Genomic DNA, 16830 nt, shown 5'->3' with positions numbered 1-16830 from the left:
CACCTAATGCACAGCCTGGAGGACAGGGGGCGGGGCTAATGGGAGCTGGGGATGGACGGATGGATGGACGGATGGATGGATGGATGGACGGACAGACCGTCTTCTCCAGCCTGGGCTTGTTTTCTCCAGATGAATCCTTCATCGATCCTTTTAGCACCAGTAAATCATACTGGGAGTGCTTATGGGAGACGTCCAGATTTAAATGGTTTCCGGCTGTAGCTCACTGGTTGCCTTTCAAGTCAAAGATTGTCGGTTCAATTCCAGCTTCGTCCTCTGACATGTTGATTTTCATTTAAAGAGGGAGTTTGATGTCAAATCGGATTTGATTTGATTGTTTTCAGATTTCCATCAGGTATCCAAACATCAGAAAGAAACTTGGAGTGTTGCTTTGATTGAGAAAAACCGTAATCTCCATGGCAACCATTCAGCTGTGCAAAACGCCAGAGTGGACCTGGCTCCGCTCCTCCCCCACTCAGCTCCTTCAGACTAGCCAGCAGCAGTTAGCAAACAGCTGCTGAGCTCATTTTAGGAGCTACTTCTGTAGTAAAAACGATAAAGGGTGAACAGAGGAGCCATGTTGGGACAACTTCCTGTAGGCGGAGCTTCAGGAAGAGCAGGAGTTTTTAAAGAGACAGAGTTTTAATTTTAAGGCGCTGCATCAGGAAGTAAGTGTTAAGTCAAATTTGATGTATAGCATTTTTATAACATGTAGGTAACATTATTATTTAACTATGCTACATAGAGCTACAAAATGGCTTTATGTCCCTGGAAAACGTGTAATACTGCCCTTTGACCCCAGGCTGCCTCCTGCCTGCGTGACGGTTGGTTCTCACCATCAGCGAGTCTTCAGGGGAGAAACTGGGACTTTTAGTTCATAATTAACAGAATCCTTCATCCTTCCATCATCTTCCAGTTTTCAGAGAATCATGGAGGCCAGCCGGTCCTGATGGGACACCGGTCATCCGTCGCCCGTTGCCAAGGCCCATCCGACCCATTCGGACCCACTCCGAATTCGAAAATCTGATTTGATCTTCATCAACATCCCGGCAGACTCAAGTCATCTGCAAGAGCTGACAGTGTGTCTAAGGGGGTTCCAAAGTGCGGCCCGGGGGCCATTTGTGGCCCCTGAACTAATTTTGTGTGTTTTCCAATAAAAAGGAAAAAACCCCTTCAGTTCACAGCCTGTAAAGGTCAAAGTTTAAACTGGAATTGAACCCTGAACTTAATGGTTCCGGTCAGCTTCAGTTGAACTCTGAGGCTTCAGCTGATTTGATGTGAAGATTCTGGATCTTAAACTCAGCAGCTCAGATGCCGACTTACAGCTGCTTCAGCATCAAACCAAGCAGAGCCGTCCTGGACCACACAGCTCAGCTTTCAACAACTGATCCATTAAATGAACTTTTCTCCTCTCTGGTGCTTTCTAATGTTTGGAGTCCAGATTAACTTGAATGTGAGTTGAACACTGAGGACGAAGAAGTGATCAGAAGAGGAGTGAATGGAAGGAAGAGCATTAGAGGCGGCCGTAAAGAGCTGACCGACAGTCTGACCGCAGGATGCACTTCCTGGAACGGATCGATATGAGCTGACCGAGCCCTGCTGGAACCACTCCAGAGCCTCAGAGTGTGTGTGTGTGTGTGTGGGGGGGGGGGGGGGGTGATGTCATAATGAAGCAGTAGAGATGGCGGTGTCTCCTCACTGCTCCTTGTTTCTCTGTTCAGGTTCAGATTCTTTCCTCTCGGGTTCAGGTCTATTAAAGCAGATTTATCTGCTGATCATCGTCTCTCTGGCAGCCAATCAGAGCGCTGCATCGAGTTTTTATTCTTCTTCTCCATCAGACCTGCTCTCAGCGTCTGGCTGCGTCTTTGACTCTTCCTAAACTTGTCCTTCTATTATTAGAACAAGATGTTGTGAAGCTGCTTCTGCTCTCTGGCTTCGTTTATTCAGAAACAATTACAGCGAAGGAAGAAAGAGGAGCGGTTATTAGGAGGCGCCGTTTAAGCTACGCAGTCAAAAATGAACAGCAGCAATAATTTGGGTTATTAAAACTCATAAGAGAGAAAAAATGGAAGCTCATTTTTTAAAGTCATATTTTCACCGTGTTCATTTATAAATGTCACAGTTTCAAACACAGCTACATATACAGTAACTCAAAGCTAGCTAAATATTTTGTTAGCATGCTAAATATGTAGCTCTTTAGCTACATATTTAGTGAGAAATTATTACATTTTGGTGGATTTTACACCAACCGAAATAACCAAAATTATTGCTGTTCATTTTTGATAGCATAAGTTTAAAACCGACGCCTCATAGTTCATCCTTAAATAAATGAAACTAAATCCAGTTTAAATGATTTCATCTCCTCCAGCAGCAGCAGCATCATAATGAAATGAGGAGAATTCGGGTCTAAAAGGTTTCAGGTTTTTCTTTCTGCTCAGAACTGAATTTACAGGCGGAGTTTAAACAGACGGTGAATCCGTCCCAGAACCCGAGCGGATCCCGGCCGCCGCGGCTGACGACATGAATAGTTCAGGACTTTGGGCCGTTTGAGCGTCCAAAGGGAAAATTTGTCCTAAAAACAGGAAGTGGTTCTGAGCTCATGGAGGAATCCCTGAACATTCGGACCAGGAGACGGACCTGGCAGCTACGCCTCAGTCTGCTGTTTTTATGTGGGGCTCACTCCTCTTCCTCCCAGGTCCTCCTCTTCCTCCCAGGTTCTCCTCTTCCTCCCAGGTTCTCCTCTTCCTCCCAGGTCCTCCTCTTCCTCCCAGGTCTCCTCTTCCTTCCAGGTTCTCCTCTTCCTCCCAGGTCCTCCTCTTCCTCCCAGGTTCTCCTCTTCCTCCCAGGTCCTCCTCTTCCTCCCAGGTCCTCCTCTTCCTCCCAGGTCCTCCTCTTCCTCCCAGGTTCTCCTCTTCCTCCCAGGTCCTCCTCTTCCTCTCAGGTTTTCCTCTTCCTCCCAGGTCCTCCTCTTCCTCCCAGGTCCTCCTCTTCCTCTCAGGTCCTCCTCTTCCTCCTCATGCTTCCATCTGAGTCACTGAAATATTTAAGAAGGCTTGAGCTATTTTGGGAATGTCTGTCATTCAGCCTGCAGCCTGGAATCACAACAGCACCGACTCCGGACCTCAGGATCCGGTGCTGGCAGGCGGCGCCGCCACAGATCCCGTCATCTGAACGTCCAGAACCTGGAAACGGTTTGGATCGATACGGATTCAGCTTCAGCGCAAGATTTAAAATGAACACAAGCCAGGTCCAATGAAATATGCAACATTTATTTTAAAGATGTTTTATTTTTATTGTAGGATTTTAATCTTTACATTTTAGAACAATTATATAATGCAGGGAAAATAAGTATTGAACATACCGACATTTTGTGCTATTAAGATCAAATTAAAAGCAGATTAACAACCCAAGGAAGCTGAACAAAATGACCCATAAAAGTCAGCAGGAGCTGAAACCAGAGCCTGGCATGATCTGGTCAGAAAATACGTACATCGCCTGAACCCAGTAAAAACCAGTAAAAAAACAGTTAAAACCAGTTAAAATCAGTAAAAACCAGCTGAGCCCAGTTAAAACTAGTTGAAACCATTTAAAACCAGTTGAAACCAGGTGTTTCTGGCATAGAAGAAGATCTGTGCAGCTAGAATCGTCAGATCCAGGTTCTACATAAAGTCAGCGACTCCTTTGTTCAGCTGCCGCCGTTTTAAAGGCATTTAAAGCTTCAGGACGTTGGGATACTGGGAATACTGGGAAGACACATTCTGCTCAGAAAGGTCCAGAACTGGACACAGACACTAAAACCCAACAGGAAAGTTTTGAGGTGGACACATCTTGCTACGGGCTTTTGTCAACATTTAGGACTGGTTAGAAAATGGGTTGAAATCACACCTGAGCGAAGGAGAGGAGCAGCTCCTCCTCCGGTTTTCATTCATCGCACGATTTGCATTTCAAAAACAAATTGGTTTAATAAAAACACACCGATTGAGAAATGAACTCCTGTTTATTAATAAAAGGTTTTGGTACTAAGAAGAGGTGAAGTTTATTTAGCAGAACTGAAACTTTTTCACATCATGAGTCACATGATCAAAAACCGGATGTTTCCACTGGTGGAAACCACGAAGAAGAAGACGACAGGAAGTGGCAGAAGTATGGCACAGTGAGCTTTTTAATAATTTATCGTGTGAACGAACTTATTCACGTGTGATTTTAATTGTATTTCTTATTTAATGGAGAAACCACAACTGTGAAAAGTATACTAGAACTTTGATAAATGTTTTTACTTCTCCTTTTTTTTCTGAGTTTGAGGAAGTTATTCTGTATTTTGTCACTTCCACCAACTTTTCTAAAACGATACTTCAAAAATGCACTTAAAAAACCTTAATGGGAGCAGTTACTGTGAAGATTTTTCAATTAATTTTTACCAACTATATGTAGCTTAATGCTAAAATAAATCCGGCTGATTCCACTACATAATTTATCATCTGATTTCTTCAGATTTTTTTGTTGAAGTTGATTCTCTGTGTTGTTTAAAGTCTGACTCTCATATCAATAGTTACATTAGAAAGATTTCATTATTCTCTCCATACTGTAGCTGCTCTCTTTGTTTCTGTATTTTAATCTGAGTTTTACCGTTTAGATGTGAAAGCTGAGCAGAAACGTCTGAACCATCAGACACGATTCAGAAATAACTTCAGAGAAAAGAACGAAGCAGCAAATCTGCATGAAAATGTCTTTGTGTTTTCTGAAGCTCCGCCTGGCAGCGCGGCGAAGCTGGAGGTGAAGACATGATCTGCGTTTCTGAATCCAGTTCATGATTTTATTAACCAGTTCAATAAATTATGTCATAAATGTCTTTATGAAGCCGCAGCAACAGAACATTAAATGCAGACCTTAATGAAGGAGAGGAAGTTGCAGCGTCCCGACGCAGTTCATGTTAGAGAAGACATGCTTTTATTTACATATTAATGTTTATGAAGAGAGAGATGTTCGGGGCAGAGCCGGGCCGGGTCGCTGCAGGGCGGAGCCGGGCCGGGCCTCTGCGGGGCCGGGCCGGGCCGCAGCGGGGTTGGAGCCGGGCCGGGCCGCAGCGGGGTTGGAGCCGGGCCGGGTCGCAGCAGGGCGGAGCCGGGCCGCAGGGTTACATCAGAGTTCATGTGTTTGTCGTGTTTGAGCCACAGAACGACGGCCGTCTCAGATATTTTTCCTCCTGGCTGAATTTGTTTCTGTACATTTAGGATTCAGAGTGATGAAAGTGTAAAAAGACATGATGCAACGCCTCGGGTTCGCTCTGCTTCGTCTGTTTGCTCATTTGGGACAAACTTATTGACTCGACAGCATGGATTTTTCATCCTTCGGGCCCTCAAGGTCGATGTGTTTTGCTTGAAAAGCGGCGCTCTACTGCTCGTGTCTTTGTTTAATATAAATCCGGTGTTGTGCAGAGTCATCGACTGTCAGCCTCAGTTTGTCCTGCAGCCTGCAGAGACAGAAACAAGAAGACAAACCGAGGCGACTTTCTGACACTATGAGTCCTCAGTCAGCAGAATCTTCCTCTGCGTTTCTCCTCAGGGTGAACGTTTCCTCCGAGCTTCACTTAATCCCACATATTCTCGGCTCATCTCCTGGTTGTTTCTGCAGAAATCCAGATTCACCCAGGAAAATACTGTAAAAGCTGTCGAGCAGGAGATGTTCGGAGTAATTCGTCCCTCGGTTGAATTCAATCTCAACTTGTGCAGCAATATTGCATAACTCTGCAGATTAATGGAGCGTGGCTGAAAGAATCAGAGGAATGAAATAAACAGTTGGTGCTGCTCGGCTGTCGGCTCGTCTTCCAGATTAAAGAGCAACGATTCCCTCACAGAGAGCAGAACAATATTAATATTTGCTCATATAATATGTTTTGTTTCCTCTGCTGCTGTTTGCAGATCCAACTCAAACTGAACGCAGCATCACTAAGACGGAAATGTTTGCTTGGATTTTCTGATTGTTTATATGAAAACCAACCATTCTTACAGCTGAGGTAATATGTTGATCATGATTTGATCATCAATATATTCCATGTTAGTGCTGTGCAGCTAAAATAACATAAAACAAAAGTTAAATGACAATTTAAGACAAGAAATTAATAAAATGTCTGAGTGCCAAAAAACAAAGAATAGAAATGAGATTTTAAAATGTCTGCAGCTGATGTGAAGAGGAAGTTTGTTCCAGATTAACAAACGACGACTACAAAGACCTGATCTGCTCTGAGCCGTAATCTGGACCTGGGATCAGATCATCTGGACCTGGGATCAGAGGATCTGGACCTGGGATCAGAGGATCTGGACCTGGGATCAGATCATCTGGACCTGGGATCAGAGGATCTGGACCTGGGAATGTTCTCATTTAAAGATTAGAGAGGAAGGAAGGCACCAATCAATGCAATGCCTTAAGAGCAACTAATAAATCTTAAAATCAGTTCTAAAGCCAACCAGCAGCTGCTGTAAAGAAGCTAATCTGGAGGATTAGAGTGTCTGAGTGCCAGTTAGTTGTTAGCGATGCACTGACCCACTGTCCTGAGGTATCTGATATCGATCCCAATCAGAAAAACAGCTGAACTGACTTAAAACACTTATTTATTTTTTAAACACAGACATAATTTGCAGAGTTATAAATTTATTTGTTAACTGAAATCCACCAATAAGTAGAAGTTTGGTCAAACCTGTAAAACTTTAATTAGTTCAGTCGGTGCAGTTAGCAGTAAAACAGCCAACGTAAAATAAATGAGGCATAAACAGGCTGACGACTTTAGTCAAACTAGTAAAAATAAACTAACAAACTATCAGATGTTCAGAAAATGCAATCAGGAATCCTAAATATAATGTAAAATAACTAAAGCACTCAGTTGAAAGAACAGAATTAGACTGAATAGATCTGGATTTTTTATTATTCAGAACATTGTCACCGATCGACAATTATTATCAATATCTGCACCGATACAGATAATGATATGGAATCGGTGCGTCTCCAGAACTAAGGTGTTTTGTAGAAGCTGTAGCCATAGCGACGGACTGAAACCCGGATGAGGACGATTATAAGAAATGGAGACGAAGGGAAGGCGTGGACACGTCAGCTACGTTCTCACTGCAGGCGAATGCGAAGGTCGATGTCACTTCCAGGTCTGGATCAGATCGGATTGGAGTCAAAGCGTCGCCTCCGATCCAGCTGGAGAAAGTTTTGGCAGCTCCACAGATTGATTTATTCTCAGCATCTGCTCAGGGGTTGGATGTGTTCAGTGACCTGGTGACATCATCGTAATGTGGGGCTGGGTGTCACCTGCGTAGTCATGGTAACTGAAATGGTTTCTTGTCACAACCTGAACATGCAGATATGAAACAGGAGGGTTCCCAGGACTGAGCCTTGGAGAACTTGGGATATTTTTTGTGCTCTTTTCTGTCTGTATAGATTATTATTATTATTATTGTCTATTTGCTACTTACAGTAATCAGAGGAAACGTAATTTTTAATGCATCATTTATGGCTGCAGTTAGTGATGATTTTCCATTAAGACGAGCAAATCTCCATTAAACCTCTGTGTAATGGAGTCATGTGAGCTGCATGATGTTAGTGGCTGTTAGTGTAGGGGTGTGTGTGTGTGTGTGTGTGTGTGTGTGCGTGTGTGTGTGTGTGAGATCTGAGAGCTCCTTCCTGCTAAAAGCTATCGATCCAGCCGTCCCTCCCGTCCGTCTCTCTCCTCGTCTTCGTCCGTGTCTCTCGCCCCTGGGGGGGGGGGGGGGGGGGGGTCGTTACCGTTGGAGACAGAAGGATGGAGGCATCGTATGACTCGGCGGCATGGGGGGGGATCATTGGAGACGTGTTGGTCAGGGTCAGGTTACGCAGGATAAAACCCAGATTGGAGAGCAGAGGTGCATGATGGGAAGTGACAGGAGGACGCTGCTGCTGATGGGAGTAATTCAACACTTCAGCTCGATTGAGGATGAGGAGAGGACCTGAAGCCGTCCTTCCTCTTCGCCTCGCAGCTCTATTACGGGACGTGTTTAATATCTGGGTCCTTATCTTTAATATCCAGTTTAACCTTTGACCCTCAGCTCTCCTCCCCTCCTGCAGAAGCTGCAGTTTATCTTTCACTGGTTGTTTTTCTGACTCACTGTCACGGTTCATTAAGTATAATCATAATCAAATATATCGATCAATATTTAGGTTATTATGAACCAAAAGCAGCTCTAACCAGCTGGGTTTTTAGTTGAGATTTAAAGGAACTCAGTGTTTTGGCTGTTTTTCACTTTTCTGGCAGTTTGTTCCAGATTTGTGCTGCATAGAAGCTGAGTTCTGCTTCCCTGTGTCTGGTTCTGGTTCTGGTTACAGAGCCAGAACCATCCGTTCAGTGATTTCTAAACTACCAGCAGTAGTTTACAGTCCGTCAGTGAAGGACTAAAGGTTGGTGTGCTCTACCTCCCTGGTTTTAGTCAGAACGCCAGCAGCAGCGTTCCGGATCAGCTGCAGCTTACTGAGTTACTAACGAGGAGGAATATCAGAACCAAGATAGACACCAAACTGGGTCCGGTCTGCTGACAAAGTTCTGACCCGGTCTGAGGCGTCCCGCTGCCAGATCTGAACGAAGATGAAAACATTTCTATGTTCATGCCAGCAGATAAATCCATCCTGTTGGAAGACCGACCTGAGCAGAACCAGAACCGCTACACCGACCTGAGCAGAACCAGAACCGCTACACCGACCTGAGCAGAACCAGAACGGTTCCACTGAGCTCTGGACTCAATGTGGAGAGTTAAACTCATCATTTCTGTTTCTACTTGCTGATCTTCGTCTCCATCCACCAGGAGTTGAATCTGATTCCCTCTCAGTGTTTTCTGCTCAGTCTGCAGATTATATAATAACTGCAGTTTAATGTGGTTGTTTCTGATAAGTGCGGAGCGGTGGAGTGGCTCCTGACTGAAGCGGTGAAGCTCTGATTGAACGCTAACCTTCCTCAGATGTTCTGCTTTCTTCGGCTCCAGATTCCCGGTCGGCCTCGGAGCCGCAGCCCGACTGAAGGACGTGCTTAAGGGCTCATTTAGCTGGAACTCTGCACCCAGCTATTACTCTGTCATCCACACCTCGCTGCAGTCTGACTGATAAGCTGCGAAATGTCACTTTGTCTCCCTGTGTGTGTGCTCACTCGGCTGCAGCGCTGCTGTTTGTGATTTTTAAATTTTAATCCGTGCCGTGGGGGACGGTGAGCCCAAATCCTCCTTCCCAGCAGAGCAGGAGATAAAACGGAAACGTCAGTGGAGACGAGTTCTCCAGCATCCAGCAGCTGATGCTTACCTGCAGGTCCTGGAGGTCCTGGAAGTCCTGGAGGTCCTGGAAGTCCTGGAGCTCAGAGTCTGAACCAGGCTAACAAACAAATCACTGATGTTTGAAAAACCTGATTAGCTTCATATCGTTTTCACTGTTATTTCAGCCAAACAGTTCAACTAATTTCAAACGTGTTGGTTGATGCATCTGCCTCCCATACTAAAGTTGCTATTAGAAGAGCTTTGATACCATCTAGTGGTCGGAGTGTGAACTGCACGTTGTTCATGGAAGCGCATGACAGCAATGGGCTGACAGCATAGAATGAAGCTGATTTAGCTGGTAAACTCCACAAATAATCTTAATCCCTCATTATGCAATAAAAATATATATTTAGGTTTAAATATATATTTAGGTTTTCTAATGTTTTCTACATATAACATATTAAAATAACATGTGACCAAAATTCTGAAAGTTATTTCTAACTTGGGTTTTGAAGCTTTTCAGCGACAGTTGGCAGCATAAAAGAGTAAAAGCATAAAGAATATAAAATGAAGATATTATTGTAGAAATAGTAAATTATATGCGTGTATTTTGATTATGTAAATATGAATTAAAATAATTTAGATTATGAGAAACAATCTATAAATGTTGATGAATATTTTTTTTCACAATACCTTTTTTTTAAAATCATGAAACGGATGTTAGAAGCGTCTGATGCAGTTCAGTAAGAGGATTTTTCAGTATTTATGTTTTCATATTGGAAACACTGCAGGAGGAATGCCAATTATGATTAAAAAAATATATGTTGAAATTTAATTTATAACTGATTTCATTTTCCAAAAAGCAGCTGGGAGCTGATGGGACTCTGCAATGAAAGAACTTTACTGCATGTAGCTACATTAATAGTTAATTAATAGCTATTTTTTTCATTTTTAATTAATAATGAACAAGTAAGAACTGATCAAAAACATACATGTTGACTCAGTTTCACAGTTTTCTTTGAGCAAAAACAGCATCAATAAAATAATCAGGATTTAAGACTGAACACTGCTTCACTCCTTAAGTGTCTAGATTATCCAATTAGCATCACAGCTAAAGAATGCAGGATTCTTTTTAAAAAATTACAATCTCTACAAGTAATACACTTTTTAAAATTAGATATAAATTCAGGCATTGATGAGTTCATAGAACTGTATCTTCACTTTGTAGAGTTTTCATCATGAAAAACCAGGATTTACTGGAACAGTTCCTGCTTAATGTGAGGAGATTGAAGTTTCCTTAAAGTTTCTTCTGCCAGATAAATGGGAGAAGATCAAACCTGCTCAACTTATGCTGACACCTGAGCTCCATGTTGGAGAAAAGTCCTGCACAGCGTGGAGAAAACGAAGCTTCAAAAAGAAGCCTGGAGCTTTATTTTATTCCACACGGGAAAACAAAAAGGATTTGATCTGAGATCAAAACGAGATGAGAGTGTGAAAAGAGTCACTGCCATGTTTGTGGACTAAATTCAGGCCGTCATGTGCCGCCAGAAATAGAAAAGAAGAAGGAGAGACGGGTCGAGCCGGAGCAGAAACATTCCCAGCATGGCGGAAAAAATCTCCAAATGAGGAAGAAATGAAATCTAAATGTGTTTGATGTTCCTGCTTCTCTTTAAATATATAAACGGTTTCCAGTCGAGGCGTTGACATGACGATGAGTGGCTGGGCAGGAAGGAGACCTGGATTTGTTTACTGGGATCTTCTGCTGCTTGGCTGCTGAAGACTGAAGTAATGTAGGGCAATTTTAGCTTTTTAGCAATTTTTGGTTGTTGAAGATTTAATTTCTGGAACATCTGGATTTTTCTTTCTTCTTTTTAACCAATGCGCTCCTCGGTTTCCATAGTTCAGTGTATCAGCACGCCAAGGCGGCCATCTTGTTTGACAAGCTTTTTTTTTCTTTTTTTACAGCTTTTATTATTTGGACTTCGGTTAATTCAGGTTAACTCTATGACAGAATATTACAGTCAGACAATTAATTTTTAATTTTTTAATTATTACAAAAAATGTATAATATTACCAGGATAAAATTCTAAAATTAGGAGACTAAAGTAGTAATTTTATGACTACAAATACCTAATCTTTTTAACACATCAGCGCCAAACTAAGAGACTATTGAGTTTATTTTGAAAAAAGAGTCGCAGGAACTGAGCTGCTCAAATGGACTTTTTCTCATAATTTTAATTCTGGTTAAATTGAATCATTATTCTGCTAATATTATGACTTTAGTCTAGTAATTAAACAAAAAATCTCATAGCCTGACCCTGATACTCTGCAGAGATGATTGAATTTATTTTACTCATTTGTCATTTCCTTTCAGAAAAGAAAGTGAACAAGAAAAAACAAAACAAAATTATAAATCGGATCTGGTATGAAACAATAACATTTTATTTTTAAGCCGTATCGCCCAGCTGCAGGCTGAAAGGCAAATATCCAACTGCTGTCCATCACTAGTTTGCATCCAGGTTCTCGTTCTTTCAGATCCATGTCTTCTGGATTCGGTCCAGACTCCAGAACCATCTGATTCATTTAGTGTCAGCTGTTAACGCGTCTCGGTGTGTTCGCTGCCTTTTGTCTCCATCAGATCAGAAATCTTCTCCCCCTTTAGTCTCTTTAGCTCCTGCAGCTCTTCTCCGCTTCGCTCCAACAGTCTCCGGTGGTTTCAGGAAAGTTTTCCCTCCTGCTGGTTTTAACAAAGCTGATGAGATTCATGGAGCCATTAAAGACCAGAGCAGCTCAGCAGGAAGCGGCCGCCATTAATTACAGTCGCTAACTTCTTCCACTGTATTCAGAGCCGCGGCGTCGGGAAGGAGATTAGGATTAGATTTAATGTTTATGAAACGACGCTCCTCGCTGCGTTATGATTTTATGATGTGAACTCGCAGCTGCTGTCTCTGCTGTAACTAATCCTTTAACTGAGGAGAGAAAACATTTCAGGAACAGTTTGATCTGATTCTGCCTGATGAACGAGAAGAAAAGGATGAGTTATCGTTCTGAGAAGAACTGATTTGCTGGATCCCAGAGCGACCAGCGACGTCGATGAATGATCCGTTATGAGCCTGACAGACACCACTGGATAATTGGGGACGATGTTGTGACAGCGGGATAACGAACTGCTGTCGGCATGTCGGATCGGCCAGCTCAATCAGCCGCATGAAAACCTAAATTCACCTGCCATAGAAACTCCAGCATTTAGAAAATGTGATTCCTCTTAGAGAGGCAATACATAGCATTAATTTAAGATTATTGAAATAACACCGAATGCAACATCAATACTACAAAGAGCTGCAGTAAACCTGGCTAATCATCACTCAGATTTGGTAAAGATTGATTTAAATGCAACAGAAAATGGCGTTCAGATGTTCTGGTGACCCTGTTCACGCAGCCAGATATCTGATAAACTTTTATCTGATCTTTCATCCACATATAAACTCTGCTTAATGAAACGAAAAACGATTGATCATAAAACCTGCAGCCAAAGTGAATATTTGCAAATTCTCCTTCTTAGCATTTGTGTGGAAACATGACATTAGACAGTCTGCAATAAATAATGCTCCATAGTTTGGTCATGCAGTGGAGGAGAGATGGCGGCTATCAGAGAGCTGCTGATTTCTACACTGGTTCATAAGCTTTTATGTTTTTATAAGCCCAACTTTTCCAATTTGTTGAGTTGCAAAGGAGGGATTGGAGCTCAGCTGCTGTACAATCCAGGCTCAACGCGGCTCAGCCTCCTGATTGGTCCACATGCTGGTTTTACAGGGATCCACAATTAGTTATAACAAAACTTTATTTTAGAAATATTTATTTTAAATGTCAAAACAAAGCGGTAATACTGTAGGTTGTTTGGTTTTTATAAATGTTAATGAAATATTGTCACATGGTAGTCGCCATGTTGTTTACGCTGCAATGCATTCTGGGTGCTAGGACGATTGGACTAGCTCCATACAGCCAAAATAGCCATGAGTAACTTCAAGTTTTCAGTTTGGACCGGAGGAAGAGGACAGGGTTGTCCAGCTGCTGCTGCCTTCAGCTTCATGAATGAAACCATGAACGACACGTACCTCTGGTCGGACTGCGTGGTCCACTAGGTGGTTCTGTAGCTCTGTGTCCAGTCCGGTAACAGCTGTTTAGGGTCCGGTGTCGGTCCGTGTTTTCACATTCAGTACCAGCGACAGTAGCATTAGCTCCGTTAGCATCTAAAAGAGCTTCCAGCGCTCCCTGCTAATGTTTCTTCCGGTGTCTGTCACTCAATATCCGGTTTAGGCGCTTTGTGGATAAAAACTGTGGGCACATAATTTGGTTTAAGCTCGTTAAGGTAAGGACACGGAGGCCTAGAAGGTCCAATCAGCAATTTTTTACAAGTAACTTGGAATCACGTTCCAGACAAAAATCAGTAGGGGGCGCTCCATCTTCCAGCTGATATCTCTTACGTCACCTGGACAGATTCACTGCAGCCTCGGCTCACTATCTTTATTTTCCTACTACTCTCCTATTCTGCAGTCGAACCCAAAACTCTGCAGATTAATTAAAACTAAAATTCTTGTATTTTCAATGTGTTTTAGAGAAAAAGTTTTGGTTAATGGCTGCTTTTTTCCTTTAATTTTATTTAACTTTTACTACAACTTGTTTTATGAATTCCTCAGATTGCTGTCGGCCGTCTGGTGTTTGTCTCAGTGGGAATAAAAATAGTTGGTGCTAAAGATAAAAAAACTAAGTGGTAAATTTAAAATCGGCTGAACTGTAGCTCTGGACGTCACTGCATGATGAACGGATGAAACGTTCATTAAAACATGAATCGCTGATTTCTTCAGAGGCCGTAATGATCCTCCATCAGAACCGGTCAGCTTCATCTGGACCTTCATTCGTATCCCGTCCCTCCTCTGTTTCTGTTTCTATATTTATGTAGCAAAGAATCAGGCTTTAATTAAAACAGGTTGATTCATTATTCATATATTTATCTTCTAATCTTTCCTCAGTTTCTGAATATATTCATGTTTTTATTATCTTGACCTAAAAGCTTCTGCTTCTTGTGGAATATCTGATAATCCTGGATTGTTTGGGATTTTTCAGATGCCTAAATATGTCTGAACTTCCTCTATTAATTATTGAAGTTTTTCCACTTTGTTCTCCTCCCTGAAAAGTTACTTTTAAGTTACTTTAGTCTTATTTGATGTATACTAAGACATCAGCAATAGAAACTGGATACTTGGTAAGACTCCATGTGTTTTTGCAGAGATGTGTTTCTGTGTTTGGTTCCAGGTTTGCAGAGTGTCAGATTCACATGGTTGTTGTTTCAGATTAAAAGTCTCTGCTGGTTGTTGTACCAGATTAATAGCCAGCGACTGTGTGTGTGTGTGTGTGTGTGTGTGTGTGTGTGTGTGTGTGTGCGTGTGTGTGCGTGTGTGTGTGTGTGTGTGTGTGGGTGGGTCAGGGTCGTGACTCTGTGTGTTTCTGATCAGAGACAGACAGGACGCCTTGTGTTCCCCTCAGACCTCATTATAGCTCTGATAACACACACACACACACACACATTGACATCTGGAAAAGGTCAGAGGACGTGTGTGTGTTCCCACCTCTCAGCCGGTTTACCGGCTACAACAGCACGAGTCGACCCACCAAACCCTCTGAGGAACGCAGAGCGGCGATCCGGAGATTCCAGCTGTCTCTACTGGGTCCGCCTCTGCTGTGCAGCAGTCCATCTCTGTGTCCCTCTGTCCGTCTCTGTGTCCCTCTGTCCGTCTCTGTGTCCCTCTGTCTGTCTCTGTGTCCCTCTGTCCGTCTCCGTGTCCCTCTGTCTGTCCCTCTGTCCCTCTCTGTGTCCCTCTGTCTGTCCCTCTCTGTGTCCCTCTGTCCGTCTCTGTCCGTCCCTCTGTCCATCTCTGTGTCCCTCTGTCCGTCTCCGTGTCCCTCTGTCTGTCTCTGTGTCCCTCTCTGTGTCCCTCTGTCTGTCTCTGTGTCCCTCTGTCCGTCTCTGTGTCCCTCTGTCTGTCTCTGTGTCCCTCTGTCCGTCTCCGTGTCCCTCTGTCTGTCCCTCTGTCCCTCTCTGTGTCCCTCTGTCTGTCTCTGTGTCCCTCTCTGTGTCCCTCTGTCTGTCTCTGTGTCCCTCTCTGTGTCCCTCTGTCTGTCTCTGTGTCCCTCTCTGTGTCCCTCTGTCTGTCTCTGTGTCCCTCTGTCCGTCTCTGTGTCCCTCTGTCTGTCTCTGTGTCCCTCTGTCCGTCTCCGTGTCCCTCTGTCTGTCCCTCTGTCCCTCTCTGTGTCCCTCTGTCTCTGTGTCCCTCTGTCCGTCTCTGTGTCCCTCTGTCTGTCTCTGTGTCCCTCTGTCCGTCTCCGTGTCCCTCTGTCTGTCCCTCTGTCCCTCTCTGTGTCCCTCTGTCTGTCTCTGTGTCCCTCTGTCCGTCTCCGTGTCCCTCTGTCTGTCCCTCTGTCCCTCTCTGTGTCCCTCTGTCCGTCTCCGTGTCCCTCTGTCTGTCCCTCTGTCCCTCTCTGTGTCCCTCTGTCTGTCTCTGTGTCCCTCTGTCCGTCTCCGTGTCCCTCTGTCTGTCCCTCTGTCCCTCTCTGTGTCCCTCTGTCCGTCTCTGTCCGTCCCTCTGTCCATCTCTGTGTCCCTCTGTCCGTCTCCGTGTCCCTCTGTCTGTCCCTCTGTCCCTCTCTGTGTCCCTCTGTCTGTCTCTGTGTCCCTCTGTCCGTCTCTGTGTCCAGCAGCTGAAGAACAACAGACTTACTGGAAACATCTCAGATGCTCTTCAGCTGAACTGGGAACCAGTTTGGTTAGTGGGAGCAGTGGAGTTTAGTAGTGAGAGGAACTGGAAACTTAACGACTCTGAGTGTAAATCAGCGCTGCTGCTTTCTGTCTGCTTTTGTCCCCATCTGATAATCTGGATTCCAGGAATTTTACACTTTTTGAACTTTGTCACCTAAAGAAACACAAAATTCAATTAATTTTATTGAGTTTTAATGTGAGGAAGGTGTTAATTAGTGGTGGGACCAGATTAAAATTTTAATGGATTTAATTTCACAGCCTGTAACTTCTTTAAAATTATAGATTAAAAAAAAAAATTAAGTCAAAAACCAATTTTTGCTGCTAAGTTGTTGAATAAATAAACGGATATTTATTAATTTGTTCTTCAACCATCAGATTGGAGCAAAGTGTTTTTCTATCCATTCATCTTTCCGGAGTTTCTCTGATCATTCATGGAGCTGCTTTAGAAATGTTTTCTCTGGATGCTAGCATTAGCGTTTGCTGCTACGTGCTAGCATTGAGATGCTATTTTATGATAGGCTAACTCCTGGTAGCTCAACTTGAACACAAACATGGTCTTTTCCAGCGTCCAATCAGATCGTTTATAAGCAGAATTGAAGCCCAGTGGACCAGAAGATGCTTCGTCGTCCACCGTTGCTGTTGGTGTGTTAGCTGCTGTTGTTAGCTTGTGTACCAGAAATGCACAAATATAAAGGTTAAAATGGGAATCTTGGTATTAAAAAAAGTGATTAATTGCATAAAGAAATGTAT

At 43.3% G+C, this 16830-nt stretch overlaps 1 protein-coding gene across 3 annotated transcripts in view; it reads left to right on the top strand.

Moving 5' to 3' along the window:
* The window catches only part of pcbp4 (poly(rC) binding protein 4), an 80843-nt gene that overhangs the window by 17242 nt on the left and 46771 nt on the right, over positions 1–16830 (top strand). The window lies entirely within an intron of this gene.

Source organism: Xiphophorus couchianus, chromosome 20 (assembly GCF_001444195.1).
Source record: "Xiphophorus couchianus chromosome 20, X_couchianus-1.0, whole genome shotgun sequence".
Classification (NCBI taxonomy): domain Eukaryota; kingdom Metazoa; phylum Chordata; class Actinopteri; order Cyprinodontiformes; family Poeciliidae; genus Xiphophorus; species Xiphophorus couchianus.
This window is presented reverse-complemented; position numbering and strand designations above follow the sequence as displayed.